We start from the raw sequence: 16,696 nt of genomic DNA, 5'->3' as shown, positions 1-16,696 counted from the left end.
CTAGTCTGAAAAGACTTTTAGAATTTGTGTTATTATCTGATGATAATACAAATTGTTTAAAAAATTTGACTTTAAAAACCTGGCAAATAAATGCGTGTATTTCTGAAAATGGATTCTTTCGATCTCTCTAGTGACTTAAAGGAAAGGCACCTAACCTGCTGCAGTCAGGAGTTTGGCGGTTTTATTCTTAGAGGAGCAAAGAAGATATTTTTCTAGAAACAAATTTCATAAATTATTTTTTAAAATTTATAGTTCCATCTATTCTGAAAAGACGTTAAGAATTTCTGTAATTCTCTTATGATAGTACACATTTCCTGGAAAATTTTAACACTAACACCTGGAAAAATGATGGGTGTATTGCTGGAAAAGGATTCTTCTTTCAATGTATCTTGTAGCTTAAGGGAAAAGCACTCAACCAGCAATCGGAAGTCCTCTGGTTCGATTCCCGGCGGTTTCAAAGGAAACGGTCTTTTTCAGAAAAAATTTAATGAAAACAATATTTATTTTTATGAAATTAAACTTAGTTATATTTAACTAACTTTTAAAAATATCAAACTTCAAATTGTATCTCGTATCTAGCTTTCAAAATTGATATCTTTCATATTGCAGTTTTTAAAATGCAATAATAATTACAAGATTAGAAAATTTTAAATAAACTAAAACACTTTCCCTCCTAAGCGATGTTCTTTTTATTTATTGTGAAATGATTAACGCCCCAATAGTTTCATCAAATAATATCCCGTCGTTTTGGTTTATAGAAAATATCCATTTGCTTTCTCAACTGTTTGGGGAATAATAAAACAACCCTTGAAATATATTAAAACACTTCCCCTAGTAATCAATATTTCGCATATATATTTATTGCGTAGTAATTCCCGATCCCAATAGTTCAACTGAAAAAGCTCTTTTTTGTCGGTTAAAAAATCTCGATATTCTTATATAAGCCCTTTAGGGATGCAAAAACAACCTTTTAAATAAATTGAAATATTTTTGTAGAGGACGTATTTTGAAATTATCTTGAGGTGATTTTATCACCCCAATAATATAATCCAAAAATGTATAATTTAGGTTTTTTGGAAACGTTGATTTCGTTATTTTAATTTTAGGGGATCATAAAGCAACCCTTAAAATAAATTAAAATACTTCTTCTGATGATGATACTGCTTGAACTTTGATTGTAAACTGATACCCGACCCTACTATATATATTTTATTAATCTACCGTGATTTTGGTTTTCTTGAAAATGTCAAATTCCTTGCATATATATTTAAGGGACGTTAAAATAATCACCTTAAATAAAAATACTTGTCTTTCAGAAAACGCTCTTCACACTTATTTTGAAGTGATTTTCCACCCCAGTAATTTAATAAAAATCTAGAGTGGTTTGGTTTTCAGGGAATGTCGATTTCCTTGCTTAAATCTTTAAGGACTGATAAAACAAACCTTATCATTAATTTAAACACTTTCACTGTCAGGGGATATTTTTCACGTTTAGTGTGAAGTGTTTTCTGACACCAATAGTTTAATAAGAAAATTCCCCGTGGCTTTGATTTTGAGGAAATGTCCATTTCCTTGCTCGACTGTTAGGGGACTGTCCAGCAACCCTTAGAATAAATCAAAACACTTTCCCTGAAAGGGGACGATTCCTGCACTTATTTTTAAGTGATTTCCTACCCCAGTAGTACAATAAAAAAATCTCCCGTGGTTTTGTTTCTTTTGGAAATATCGATTCCCTTGCTTTACTATTTAGGGGACGTTAAAGCAACCTAATCAGTTGGTCTACTACAAAATATAAAGCTTCTAACATAATCTAACACCATTTTTTGAGAAGGGTAACATTTCAATAATTGACGAATTTTGGTATTACGATAAATTTAAAAATTAGAAGTTTACCAATTTATAATCACTTTATATTCACTTTTATAATTGTTTCACTAAACTATTTGTATTTTTCTAAAAAAAAAAATTCTTATATTGAAAGAACTGTGAATTAATGAAAAATTGCATCAATGTTCATTTGTTCAATATGAATAGATTTTAATTATTTGGATGGATCTCATAAATTAACATTAAAATAATTTGTGTTAAATAAGTTTTTTAAAAATAAATTATGAATGTTTATATTTTTTTCAAATAATAATTTTTTTAAGTGAAAAGCAGAATGAGGGAGTTCCATCAGAACTTACCCCTTTTCCAGCTCGAAAAAGTACACATAATTGCTATTTTTTGTAATTAGCAGCTCAAAATAAGTTAGTGTATGTATATTTTAATTGAAACAAACGTTTACAATTTGGCATTCAAAAATATGAAAACGCTTAAAATGCTGCAAATTCATTTTCAAATAAGAAATGCATTAAAAATGAAAAAAGATTAAAAATTAAATATTTCAAAGTTGAATCAATATATATAATAAGCAATAGGGTGATTCCAAAATGCCTTGGATCTTTTTTTATGTATTTTGTCTTTAAATTATGTCGAATCCTAAAAAAGTAAATGCCTTTTTCTTTGAAAAAAAATGATTTAATAAAAATAAAAATTGTTTCTAGTATATAAAATTCTACGACAGACTGGGATTTCTGAATTTCTAAAGTTATTTCTCATTATAAGTTCAAGCTTGACCACAACCAATTGAATTTAACAGAAATAATTGTTTAAATAATTTATTGTAATTCATAATAATACTCTCTTAGAATAATGCTAGAAAATTGAAGTTTTTTTCTCGGATTTTCCACTTTTCGACCATTTCCTAATTAGAGTTAGGTAATAGTCAATTTAAGTTAACAAATACAATTGTTTAAACAATTTATTATTTTTCTAAATGATATTATCTTTGAATAATGATATAAAATTGCGGTTTTTTCATAATATAAAAGAATTTGCACTTTTTTGATTAAGACCAAGGTAAAAAAAATGTAATTGAGAAACATAATTATTTAAATAAATTATTATTGTTAATAACTATCTTCTTCCACAATTATACTGGGAAGTGGCGGTTTTTTCTTTAATTTTTTACTTTTTGTTAACTTTTCACGGATGTTAGAATGAGGTGATAATTATTACAATTTACACGAAATTATTGTTTAAATAAATTATTATTGCCTATAACTCTCTTTTCCTGCAGCAATGCGAGATGTTTAAGGCTTTTTCTAAAATTTTCCACTTTTTGTACACTTTTTATTAGAATTGAAGTAATAATTAATTTATATTAACAAAAATAATTTCTCCAAGAATTCGTTATTATTTTACATAATCTTATCTTCAAATAATATTGGAAAGTTACGATTTTTTCTGAAATAATTTAGTGTCCATTTTTAGCTTTGAGCAAGGTAGAAATTAATGAAATTTAACCAACATAATTGTTTGAGCAAATCATTATTGTTTATAACTACCTTATATAAAAATAATAAATAGTTGCGATTTTGATATTTTTCACTTTTTGTTAACTTTTCAATTAGTGGGCTAATAATTAACGTAAGGTAACAAACATAATGTTTTAAACAATCTATTATTGTTTATAACTTTCTTCTCTTAGATAATTACTAGAAAGTTGAGTTTTTATGTGAAATTTCAAACTTTAATTTTCCTGCCTAGTTATGAACATATAATAAATAAGAAACAAATTATAAATCAGCTACAGAACAAAGATCAGTAATGTTTTTCAATATCCCACGATAATTCTGTTTTTAGAGGGTCAAGAACTATGCTGATAAGTGAAAAATTTGGTTTTGCGAGTTTTTAGTGCACGTTATGATTTTCTTGCAGTTTTTTATATAAAATTTTTTTCTAATACATAGAACTCTACTTTGTACTGATAGATGTTTTCTTTAATTGTTTAAACAATTTTCTATTCATTTTAGAACTTTTCTCTTCGAATATATTTTTAAAGGTGAGGTTTTTCCCGAATTTCTAAGTTTTAACTTTTCAGTTTGGTCAAAGCAATAATTAATTTAATATAACAGACGTAATTGTTTAAATAATTTATTGTCATTTATAATGATACTCTCTTAGAATAATGCTAGAAAGTTTCAGTTTTTCTAAAAATTTCCACATTTTGTCAACTTTCCAATTAGGTCTAATTAGTAATTAATTTATCTTAACAAAAACAATTGTTTAAATAATTTATTATTATTTTAAATGATATTATCTCTGAATCGTGGTATGAAATTGCGGGTTTTTCGATATTTTTAACTTTTTGTCTACTTTTGACTAGGAACCAGTTAGAAATTAATATAATTTAAGAAAAATAATTATTTAAATAAATTATTATTGTTTTTAACTAATATTATAACTAATTTACCTAAAATTATTTCTTAAAAAACAATTTATTATTGTAAAGTTTTTTTCCAATATCCTACGATAATTCTATTTTGTATGGCCCCAAAATAATTCTCATAAGTGAAAAATTTGGTTTTGCGAGATTTTGGTGCTAATTCTGACTTTTTTGCGGTTTTTTATATACAAATTGTTTCTATTGCATAAAACACTACTTTGTACTGATAGATGTTTTCTTTGATTACTTAAACATTTTTCATTCTTTTAGCAATTTTCTCTTAAAAAAGTTGAGGTATTTTCGAATTTTTGAAATCAGTTTTAACTTTTCAGGTGGATGAAGACAATCAGTTTAATTTGACAGAAATAATTGTTTAAATAATTTATTATTACCTATAATAATATTCTCTTTGAAAAAATTGCAGTTTTTTTAAATTTTCCAATTTTGGTCCATTTTTCAATTAGAGTGAGGTAATAATTCATTTAAGATAACAAACGTAATTCTATAAAGAATTTTTTATCCTTCGATATGCTTGATAATTTAAACAAAAAATTTGGCCCCCCTCATATGGCTACATAAAATCCTAATTTTTTTAATAGTTTATCAAAATGATTTAAAAATTCAATTTATGTGTAGATTGGCATTCTCAAGAGGAATGAAACGGCGCGTGTACAAGTGCAAATTATACTTTGAGAGCCGTTCCCTACTTCAGAAAAGTGTCACACTTAGTAAATGTGGCAATTAAATGCGGCAGCAAGATCTACTTTTTTTTAATAATCTCGAGGATGGATGACTTTTTTATCGCTGCCCAAATTACGTTCCACCTTCATTTAATTCATCCAACTGGAAATAAGCAGCCGAGTAGCGCGCGAAAATCTTCATGCAGAAATAAAGATTTTATAGAGATAAAGTTTTATCCTTTTTTTTTGCTATTTCAGGGTGTCCAGCGTGTGGAAAAAGCTTGAAAGTGGCAATTTTACGGGAATTCTATTATTGTGAGAATTACGAGTATTCGGGAAGCGTATGGAATATTACTACTTTCAAGGAAATTTTTGATGTTATATATACATGTGAAGCCGCTTAGTAACTTTTTTTCATTACGGAAAAAAGTTCACAATTTTGTTTTAATTCTCATTGTAACATTTCTTACACATAATTACGTTTATTTACTATTTAATATTTTCTTTTGTGGTTATAGTTCTACAAATTATTATTATTTAAATATCTCGAAATTTCCTATTGATAAAAAAATTGGAAAAAAAGAAGTAGAAAAACTGAAAATAAAAGAGATAGTTTTATATTTATCATTTAAATTATTTTTGTTAGCGAACCTTAAAAATATATATAGAAGATCCGTGTTGTGCATTTATTATTTTTTCTACAATAGATCACTTGGAAAAATGTAAACAACTCGAAACTGTTTACTGACACGAAATCAGTATAGAATAAATGATATATATTTTCAACTAATTGCCTTTCTTTCTCCTAATTAGTTATTTTTTTCTATTAAGAAGTTCTAAAGTATTTAAAATAATTATTAAAGCTAGCTAAGCTTAATAAATTTGATGATTTACATTTTTGATTAAACAAACAAATTTGGAAAAATTGTAAGGTCATTGAATTTACTAACAAAGGACGAATTATCAAAATATCAAAATTGAATTCTTGAATTTAATTATAATTTAGGGTCGTCCAAAACTGAATTGGAATTTTTTGTTTTTAATTTTTAGGCATATCGGCTCTAGTTTTGTTTGTACACAGACAGAATTCGGTTTATTATCAATATCAGTATTTGGTCAATCGAGTTGTAATTCTATATTTCTCTTTTTAATCAGCTATTATAATATAAATAAACGATTATTTTTAAAATAACACCCTAAAAGTCTGTTTTATAAAGACTCAAAAAAACCCATAACTGAGAAATTGGGTTTTGCGAGTCTTTGGTGCGAATTATGATTTTTTTGAGGTTCTTTTAATGCAAATTTTGTCTAATTAATAAAATACTATTTTCTACTAATAAATATATTTCTACATAAATTGTTTTAACAATTTACCACTATTTTAGCAATTTTCTCTTAGAATAGTGTTAGAAAGTCGGTGTTTTTCCCAATTTTTCAACTGATTGTCAACTTTCAGTGAGAAAGAGGCAATCATCAATTAAAATTAACACAAATAAATATTTAAACAATTTATTATTATATATAATAACATTCTCTTAAAGCAATACTAGAAAATTGCATTTTTTTAATTTTCTACTTTTTTCCACTTTTCAAATAGAGTGAAAAAATTACTATTTGTAATTAACAAACGTAATTGTTTAAACAATTTGTTTTTATTTTTTAATAATATTTTCTTTAAAGAATGCTAGAAAGTTGTTTATTTCTGAAATATTTAGCTTGTGTTCACTTTAGACTAAGTGTCCTAAAGCGAGGTAATAATATTTTTAAAAATAATTGTTTAAACAAATTACTATTGTTTTTAATACCTTATCTTATAATAATGCAAAATAGTTGCGGTTTTTTTCTAAAATTGTTCACTTTGTGTCTACTTTTTACTCAGTAATGTGATTTCAGGCATTTTAAGCAAGTTAACAAACATAATTCTTTAAAAAATTCATTACTGTTTTTAATATTATTATAATATTATTGTTTCTTAATTGTATATTATCTTTCAATTATTCTACAAAGTTGCGGTTTTTTCTGAAATATTTAACTTTTTATTCACTTTCCGCTTAAATTCTTAGAGTGAGGTAGTAAAATTAAACAAAAATTATTGTTTAAACAAAGTAGTATTGATTTGCAACTACCTAATCTTATAGTAATGTTAGATAGTTTGCGTTTTTCTCTGTAAATTTTCACTTTTTGTCAACATTTCTCTTAGTAAGGTAACAATTATTGCAACCTAATAAAAATAATTATTCAAACAATTTATGATTGTTTATAGCTATCTTTATTTAGATAATGTTAGAAAATTTCTCTTTTTTCTGGAATATTTTACTTTGCTTTTGCTTTTCAGCTATAAACAAATGATAAATAAATAATGAAGATTTTTTAGTTTAAGTAAATATAATTATTAATATTTATTATTTTTTCCTGACTGAAAAGTTAAAGAAAAGCTGAACATTAAAAAACCCGCAAATTCATATTATTAATGTAAGAGAAGATGTTTATAAGACATAATATATTGTTTAAATAACTATGTTTGTTAACATGCAGTAATTATTATTTAACTAAGTAAAAAAGAAGACAAAAAGTTAAAAAATTCATAAAAACTGCATCTACCATTTTTGTAAAAGAAGATAGTTAAGACCATTGATAGTTTGTTTATACATTTATGTTTGTTAACATCAAGTATTTATCACCTTACTTTAGTAGAAAATGTAACCAAAAGTGAAAATTTTTAAGAAAAACTGTAACTTTCTAACATTATGCTAAGAGAATATTATTATGAATAATAATAAATTATTTAACAAATTGCTTCTGTTTAATTTAATTCCTTTTTTCCTTGATATAACTTAAAAGTTAAAAAATAAATTGAAAAATGCAGAAGAACTGAAAATTTCACATTTCTTAAAAATAAATGCCAGAAACAATAAGTTGTTTAGTCAATTGATGAAAACGTTAAATTATTATTAGAAAGTAGTATTTCAGGTATTAAAACAATTTTTCCCAAACCGAAAAAATCATGATATAAAAAATAGATAATAATAAACAAAATCGTACATGTCTAAGCTGTAGCTTGTCCCTTTAAGAGTCTCTTCTAAAAATATTTTCTGAAGACACTGTGTACTTTGTTGGAAACTTAATAAAGATCTTTTATTATTATTATTATTTATTTCGTTTCAGAAAAGAAAATTATTTTTTTTTTATTCATCATGATTTTAATAAATACTTTTTTTTTAATACTGAGAATTCTGAATTAAATTTACAAAAATGTCTTTTTCGCATGGGAAATACGAAATACTTGATAGAGCTTCCGGAACCTGGAAATATATTTTTTTAAATTGCATTTATTTTTTGTGGATTCAAACCAATTTTGGGCGATATTCATAAAAATTCGAAAAAAAAAATTTGGAACACTACATTTTTTTTTAGAAATTTGTTTGAAAATAAATTAGTATTGGATCAAGAAAATATTGGTATGCGAATACGAACGATACACTATTTTCTTAATCCAATACTCGTTTTGTTTTGTGTATGTCCCCTAAATCGATAGAAATTTTTTTCAAATTTTCATGCATATGGCACTCAAATTTATTTAAATCAACACAAATATTATTTTTTTGAAAAAAATTATATTCATATTTGTTATAATTTGCAAAATGTCTGAAGAAATTTTACGGAAAATGTACAAGAATTTTATAGTAGATCCCCTCTGGATATCTCATATTTTTTTATTTTTTTTTACTCTGACGACAAAAGCCAAACACATGCAATCACATGCTATCAGAGTCTCGGTGGCAACGGCTTTGCGAAAATTTCAAATTCTTTCAAATTTAATAATCCTTTTTGCACAACACAGAAAACAATTTTCGAAATAATTAATAAACATCATATACTGTCCACAATTCTAATATTAAAAATGGAATAAAATAGCCTAGCCCTTCCTAAATAAGGTAATAAATTAAAAAAGTATATTTTTTAGGAAAAATGTGGGTTTAATATAAAAGTTTATTTTTATGAAAACGTTTCCCGCAGATTGAAAAAAAAAAGTTTCAAAAATTCCGAACTAGAGATAACATTTTCAGAGGAGCTGATTAATTAAAAATGAATTATTTTAATTAAAATGCAAATAAATCAAAAAAACTTTCGCCTTAATAATCTCGTGCTTAGGATGAAAAATCAAGGTAATGCCAGTGCAACTCAATTCTTTGAAAGCCGACTCTGTGGAAATAAAAGTTTTCTTCTAAAAGATCCCGAGCGTTGGAGAATCATTGAAGCGAGTGCAACGCCTCAAAAAGGTTCTGTGCTGGCTTTTAACGACTGCGATATAAACATGCAAATGAATTCTGTCCGAAGATGTGAAATTAAAAAAAAAAGTTTATTCTAAAACTAACACCTCTGAAATGAAAAGATTAAATTAATAATTTAATCCCTTAATTCTCAAAAAACTTTATTTGAGTCTAAACTAGTCCTAATTTTCATATAATTAAAATTTCGCACACTTGCAAGCAGGAAAAAGGTAAATTAATAAAAAGCACATATTTGAGTTTATTTTTAACACTTCTTTAGATGATATTCATTTTTATATAATTACACTACATAAGCCTTGCCGCCGAGTCCCTTAAAATTTGAAACTTCTACACGAGAAACAACATCAAACTTAATTTATTCCATCGTGTAAACGTACATCCGTAGAGTGTAATCCCAGGGGTGTTAGAGGGTAGTTCTTTTTTTTTTTTTTTTTTTTGTATGTCACAGATATCACTAGAGTTCGGGATGCATCATGACATAGTATCACACGCGGAACGGATATCCGCGCAACCGGTACCGCGGACAAACTGGAATCGCGCGCCTGGCGCTCACGGGTATAGGGTCTCGGCGCGATGCGCGAAACCACCCAAATCGTACAACGCATGAGCACTCTGATCCCAGATACTTTCAGTTCCTGCTTGGAGAAAAAAATTTTTTCAACAGAGGGATGTTTTTTTTATAAGAAATAATTGAAAATTATAGACATTTTATTGATACAAAAATTGGATAAATAATATTGTATTATATTGTTGAAATTCTGATCGACTTTTTATTGCTTTTGTTTTATACCTTAAGGGCCGTACTTTATAGTTTATATTTCATTCAAAAGGATGAAATTTTTACCAAAAAAAAAAAGAGTTTTTAAACCAATAAGACGAATTTTCAACAAATAAGGATTTTCACTAAAACAAGACATCAAAATTTACCTAAATTGTTGAACCTTCAAGCGTAAAGACGAATTTTCGCGACAAAAATTGAATTTTTAAACAAAAAATATGAATTCAGAAAAAATGTAATTTTTCAACGAAACTAATGTGTTTTTACCCAATATAAATGAAATTTCAAACCAAGAAAATTATTTTTTTAAGAAAACAGAAGAATTTTCTACTAAAAAGTATCAATCCAAAAAAATGGAAAAGTTACATTTTGAGTTGAAAAATTAATTTTAAGCCAGAAAAAAGATTTCCCAGTAAACAGTTAAATTTTCAACCAGACATAAAAAAATAAATTTTAAACAATGTAGTTTAACTTTCACCCAAGTAGACAAATTTTCCTTTAAAAAGGATTAATTTTTAACAAGATAGTTAAAGTTTTAACAACAAAAAAAGATTTTTTAACTAAAATTATAAATCTTTAACAAAATAATGATTTTTTTACAGAGGCAAATTAACCAAATCTTTAAAATAAAATAGTTGAATACTCAAGAGCAAAGAAGAATAATTGTTAACCAACAAGTTGCGTTTTCGTAAGAAATAAATTAAATTAGTACTAAAAAAGATAAATTTTTGAATAAGAAATATGAATTTTTAACATTTTCAGTTAAAAAGGATTTTAGTTCACATTTCACGATGTACATATGAATTTTTTATCAAAAAATAAGTTTCTACGAAAAAAATTGATTTTTCAATTCAAGAAGACGAATTTTTTTAACAAAAAAGGATCATTTTCCAACAAATTAGTTTAATTCTTTACCATATAGTTACATGTTTATAAAAGCGACCAATTTTTTTTCAAGTTGAACTTTTATCCAGATAATATTTCAGTTCATTTTTTTCAAACTAAAATATACATTTAAAACAAAAAAGTAAATTTTCGACAAAATAGTTCAATTTTCAAAGAAACAGAATTTTGAACCAAAATCATCATTTTTTAACAAAATAGTTTAATTTCAAACTAAACAGTTGCATTTTTATCCAAGAAGGAAAGCAATTTCATTAAATTTTTTATTTTACAAAATTTCTAAATTTAAAAAAATTTAATTTTCTCCTAAACAGTCGAATTTTTAATAAAAAAATATATGACTTTTTAACAAAAGTGTTAAATTTTCAAGCAAACAGTTGCATTTTTATTTGAGAAAAGTAACAACTGCTACTAAGACGGGTGAATTTTCAAATCAAAAAGATAAATTTTCAAAAAAAGTGTTCATTTAAAATTATTACATTTCAAAGCTCAAATTTTTTCAAACAATTTAGTTCTCTCGGTTTCGTTAACTTTATGTACTAGAAATTAGCATTTTGAAACAAAAATTACCAGATTTTGAAAGTACATAATTTTCTAAAAGTTTTAGGCTACGTTCGCTTTTTCCACCAAGAATTGGTATTTTAAATTGAAAATCGTTTTTTCTTATCAAATATAGGTTACTTTAAACAAAAATAATTAAATATCAAAGAATATTCACATTATTAAACAACTTTTGGTTATTTCATGTCATTTTGTTTCATCAAAAATTGATTTTTTACTTAAATTTAAATTTTATTTGAAACAAAAAAAACGATTAAAAAAAGATTTTTGAAATTATTATTTACAATTATATAAAAATGATTAAAAATATTATTATTATTGCATATTAAATATATAACGCTATTTTTAGTTTCGTTAGCGTTTTATATTGAAAATCGGTATTTTTAATTCTAAAAATATGCCTGCTACTCGAACACACATTATTGTTAGAAAAGGTGTCCATCTTTTTTTACCGAACAAATTTTGCCTATTAATTTTTTTTTGTACCTTGAGTCGTTTTTCAATAAAAAATTTTATTTCTAATATTATTTTTTACGATTAAAACAGAAACTATATATACTATAAACAAATTATCAGTTAAAAATATGTAGCTCTTTTTTTGATTTTTTAAATAAAACAGGTAATCCGGGTATTATTGAATTTTCAAACTAAGAGAGGTACATTTTCTAAAAAAAAATGAAATAGCCAAACTTCTAATTAAAAAAAGAACCATTTAAAATTTAAAAAAAGCCAATTTCCTACTAAATAATAGATTTTTTAAAACTAAATTATTGAACTTGCAAGACGAAATGATTAATTTTCTATACAAAACAGTTGAATTATCATACTAAAAATATAAACTTTGGATAAAGAAGTTAATTTTCTGCCTAAAAGACGTATTTACAACAAAATACGAAATTTCGTAACCCAAAAGTACAATTTTCACCTAGGCTAGATTAATTTTGTACCAAAAGAAAAAAACCGAATTTTGAAGAAAATAGTTCAATTTTTAATAAAAGTTGAATTTTTACTTAAAAATGAAACATTTATGACCAAAAATGAAATAATTAAATCAATAAATTACCAAAGTAATGAAAAAAAGGAATGGTTAATAAAACAATTCAATTTCTAACCGAAGAAATGAATTTTTAATTAAAATTTTTAACCTGCAACAAAAAAATACAGTTTTAGGAAAGTAGTTCAACTTTAATACCTAGTTGTTAATATTTTAACCAAAAAAGATGATTTTTTTAAACCAATTAATCTTCTACCGGAAAAATAATTTTTCGATAAAATTGAACAATTTTTAACCAGAAAGTTGAATTTGTAACTAAAAAAGATGAATTTTTAAATAAAGAGATTAATTTACTTATAAAAAAGATGAATTTTCAATAAAATTCAAGAATTCTCAACCAAAAAGTTGAAAATTTAAGAAAGAAAGAAAAAATTATTTTTTAGGAAGGAAGCACAAATGTGATTTTTTCATTTCTGTTACTAAATTGACAATAAATAAATGAATTTTGTCTTTCATTAAAGTTTTAGGCAGAATTTTATGATTTTAAAATGAAAATAAAGAAAATTTAAATTTGCGAAGTTTAGAAATATCACAAGGTAACTATCGTAACTTACAAAATAAGACAAGATAGACGTTAGTAAAAAATAATTATCTTATATATTCTCACTTTATTCTTAAAATTGTACGAATATATAAGATAAATTTATCACAAAAATATAATTTATTTTTACATTTTTTTAACAATATGGAGAAATATTTTGTTGCAAATTTATTATGCAAATTAGGGATATATATCCCATCAAAAATGTTTACGATGCAAATCTTGGCGAAGTTTAACATTGGCCAAATTAAGTGAAAGAATAATGATTAACATATTATTTGGCTACGAATATTAAATAATACATTATTTAAATGTTGTCGAAGAATTAAAATTTTACAAGGAAATTCAAAAATAATTTATAAACCATTATTTCAAATTATAACAATTTGGCGAGATTGGGATACAGCGACTTAAAATATACTATACATTATACGTCTTATTGACATTTTAATTTTGATATCAAATTTCCAAGGACTTTTATCTTTTAATTTCAAAACACTTCAGTATCCACTAATAGGTCCCTGAGATTACTCTTTTTTAAAAGGTAAAAAAGCCCCCTGATTCCGAATATCTTGGATAGGTTTTCGAAATATGGGACAATTTTTGTTTAAACCATTTTTTTAAACAATTTCATTATTTATAGACCGCAGAAATTTTATAAAATCATTCTTAATATAGCTGAGCAAAAATAAATTTTTTTGCATTTTTCACTTTTTTCATAGGACGAACCGTTTGCAATGTACAGCGTTATAAACAAATAATTATTTACAAAATTGCCATATTTGCTAAAAAAATGTTATTTTTAATAGTAAACAGTTTAGACTCTTCATTTATTAATAAACAACCATCCAGATCAACCACTGTCATAATATTGCTTCAAATTATTGCGAAAGCTTCATCTAGCAGTATTAAAATAATTTGTTGTCCATAATTTCTTTTGCTGAATTGTTTATAACATTTGATATAAATAATGACCACCAATTACCAGAATTCACTTCAATTTTTTTATTAACTAAAAGCCACAATTTTTAAGCTATTAACGATTACCTTTTTTTATATCCTAAATTTTACCATAAAGAATGTAATTATCTTAGCTATCAATGTCGATATCTGACCCTTATTGTTTATAACTATTGTTAATAACCAAAAAGCTCAATTAAGAAAATTGAGAGTGAAAAGTTTTATTTTGTGCCACGGATATTAAAAAATTTAGAAAAATTGATTTTTTCAATTGAGCGTTATTGTTAATAACAATAGTTATAAACAATAAGGGTCAGATATCGAAAATGCTATCCAAAATAATTACATTCTTTATGGTAAATTTAAGGATATAAAAAAAGGTGATCACTAATAACTTGAAAATTGTGGCTTTTAGCAGAGGGTGTGTTTATAAAAAATACATTGTTTATGAGGCCATAAATAAATAAATGTTCGTCGTACGAGAAAATATCAAGAGAGTGAAGCTCAATCATGTGTTAAGGATTAATTAAAAAAAATTAAGTAAATTCTGGTAATTGAAGGTCAGTATTTATATCAATTGTTTTTAACAATTTAGTAAACAAAATTATGAACAACAAATTATGGTAATAATGCTAGTTTTATTCGATCCAATGATTTCCTCTTCCTTTCAAGAGATCTATCCTTGATATAGACAGTGTACAATAGGGTGACTCAAAAAAGACTTATATTTTTTAAAGGACAACGATCCCCCCAATTTCAATCCAAATCTGAAAAAATAAATTTCATAATTTTTAATTCTTTTATTTTTCGATTTTAACAGGTGCCGGTTTTGACTTGAAGTTTCCCAATGTAAAATGCATGTAGAAAAATCACTTTTTTTAGTTTTTGGAACACCCCTAACTTAATTTCTAATTGTTTAAGCAAATGGAATTTGTTTCAATATTTTTTGTTTTAATTCGTTCTTTACTTAAAAATGATTACTATTAGTCTAGTGGAATATTTATTGACATTAGGTCATTCATTTTCAATTATTTTAACAAAAGGAATTTGTTAAAATAATTTCGTTTATATTTTGTAAAATAAAAATGATTACTGTTGGTCTATTGGAATATTTATCAGTAATCAGTAATACCTAATTATTAATTAATTTATTAGTAATCTTTAAGTAATAATTTTTATTACAAATTTTTTTTTAATAAAATTAAATCAAACAATGTTGATAAATATTCCACTGAAGAAATATTATTAATTTGTAATGAAAAAATTATTAAAAGAAATTCCATTTGTTTAAAAAAATGTAAACTAATGAACTAATGTTAATAGATATTCTACTAGACCAATAGTAATAATTTTAAAGGGAAAAAATGAAATTTTGAAAAAAATTGATTAAACAAATCCTATTTATTTAAATAATAAAAAATTAATTAACCAATGTTAATAAATATTCTACTAGACTAATAGTAATAATTTTGGGAGAAAAACGAATTTTCATGAAAAAAATTATTTAAACATATTCCATTTGTTTAAATAAGTGAAAATTAATTAACCAATGATAATAAATATATCCACTAGACTAATATTAATAATTTTAAGTAAAAAAATACGAGAATACAGTGTTCAAAAGGTCGATTTTATGAAAAATTGACATTTTTGGTTTTAAGAGTAGTTTCAGTTACTCGTGGGGGTGTGTTAGGGGTGTCAAACCGATATATCTGACAGATGAAATTCATCTTTGGTTAATTCTCTACATACCCCCATACTTTCCCGTAACTTTTTTTCAAACCCTGAAAAATTATTCTAAAAACTCAAAAAATTGATTTTTCCCCATGCATTTTACATGGGAAACTTCAAGTCGAAACCGGTACCTGTTAAAATAAAAAAATAAAAAAATTGGGAATTTCTTTCTTCCGATTTGAAATAAAATCGGGGTTATCGTTGCCCTCTGGCATTCAACAAAATTTTGCAATGCATTTTTGGACCACCCTAGTGTATAAGTTAAACAAATTTCTGAATTATATATTCTGAGGTAACACTGTGCAAATATGGCAATTTTGTTAACAGAATCATTTGTTCATAAAGCTGTGCATTTGAAACGGTTCGTCGTACGAAAAAAGTGCAAGATGTAAAAAAGTTTTATTTTTGCTCAACCACGTTAAAAATGATTTTATAATTTTTTTTATAAGTAATTAAATTGTTTTTAAAAAATAGTTTAAACAAAAATTAACCCATATTTCGAAAACCCACCCAAGAAATTCGTAATCAGGTTTACAGAAAAACTTACTTCTTTCAAAACTTTTGCAGATTCATTGGCGGCAATATTTAGTGTTGAATAAATCGGCTGATCATCCCGAAATTCAGGAAAAAAAATAATGAAAAAAAAGTGATTGGTCCAAAAAATAGCTACAAATTTGCTGCAAATCATTTTTTATACGATGCATAGTTTTTGTTTTTATTCATAAAAAAACAATATTTAAAATTTTCAAAAAATTAAATTCTTGGACAAACGGCACTATCGTAAGCCATAAAAAATGTTTGGAATTCTACAACTCTTCCACAATTATTATTATTATTACACCATTAAGCCATTTCCCTTTCGGGGTAGGCGTGACTCACTTGGCAGGGGAAAGGAGTAGTGTGTGGATGGGATAGAGATTTTT

General features: G+C 25.1%; 1 protein-coding gene across 1 annotated transcript in view; it reads right to left on the bottom strand.

Annotated features, from left to right (window-relative positions):
• Positions 1-9,739, bottom strand: part of LOC117171849 (metabotropic glutamate receptor 8-like) — a 697,914-nt gene extending 688,175 nt beyond the window's left edge. Inside the window, exon 1 of the mRNA XM_033359484.1 lies at positions 9,620-9,739. The gene's annotated coding sequence lies outside the window, so the exon portion shown is untranslated. The remainder of the gene's footprint in view (positions 1-9,619) is intronic.
• Between the last annotated feature and the right edge of the window lie 6,957 nt (positions 9,740-16,696).

Source organism: Belonocnema kinseyi, chromosome 4, assembly GCF_010883055.1.
Source record: "Belonocnema kinseyi isolate 2016_QV_RU_SX_M_011 chromosome 4, B_treatae_v1, whole genome shotgun sequence".
In the NCBI taxonomy this organism is placed as follows: domain Eukaryota; kingdom Metazoa; phylum Arthropoda; class Insecta; order Hymenoptera; family Cynipidae; genus Belonocnema; species Belonocnema kinseyi.
This window is presented reverse-complemented; position numbering and strand designations above follow the sequence as displayed.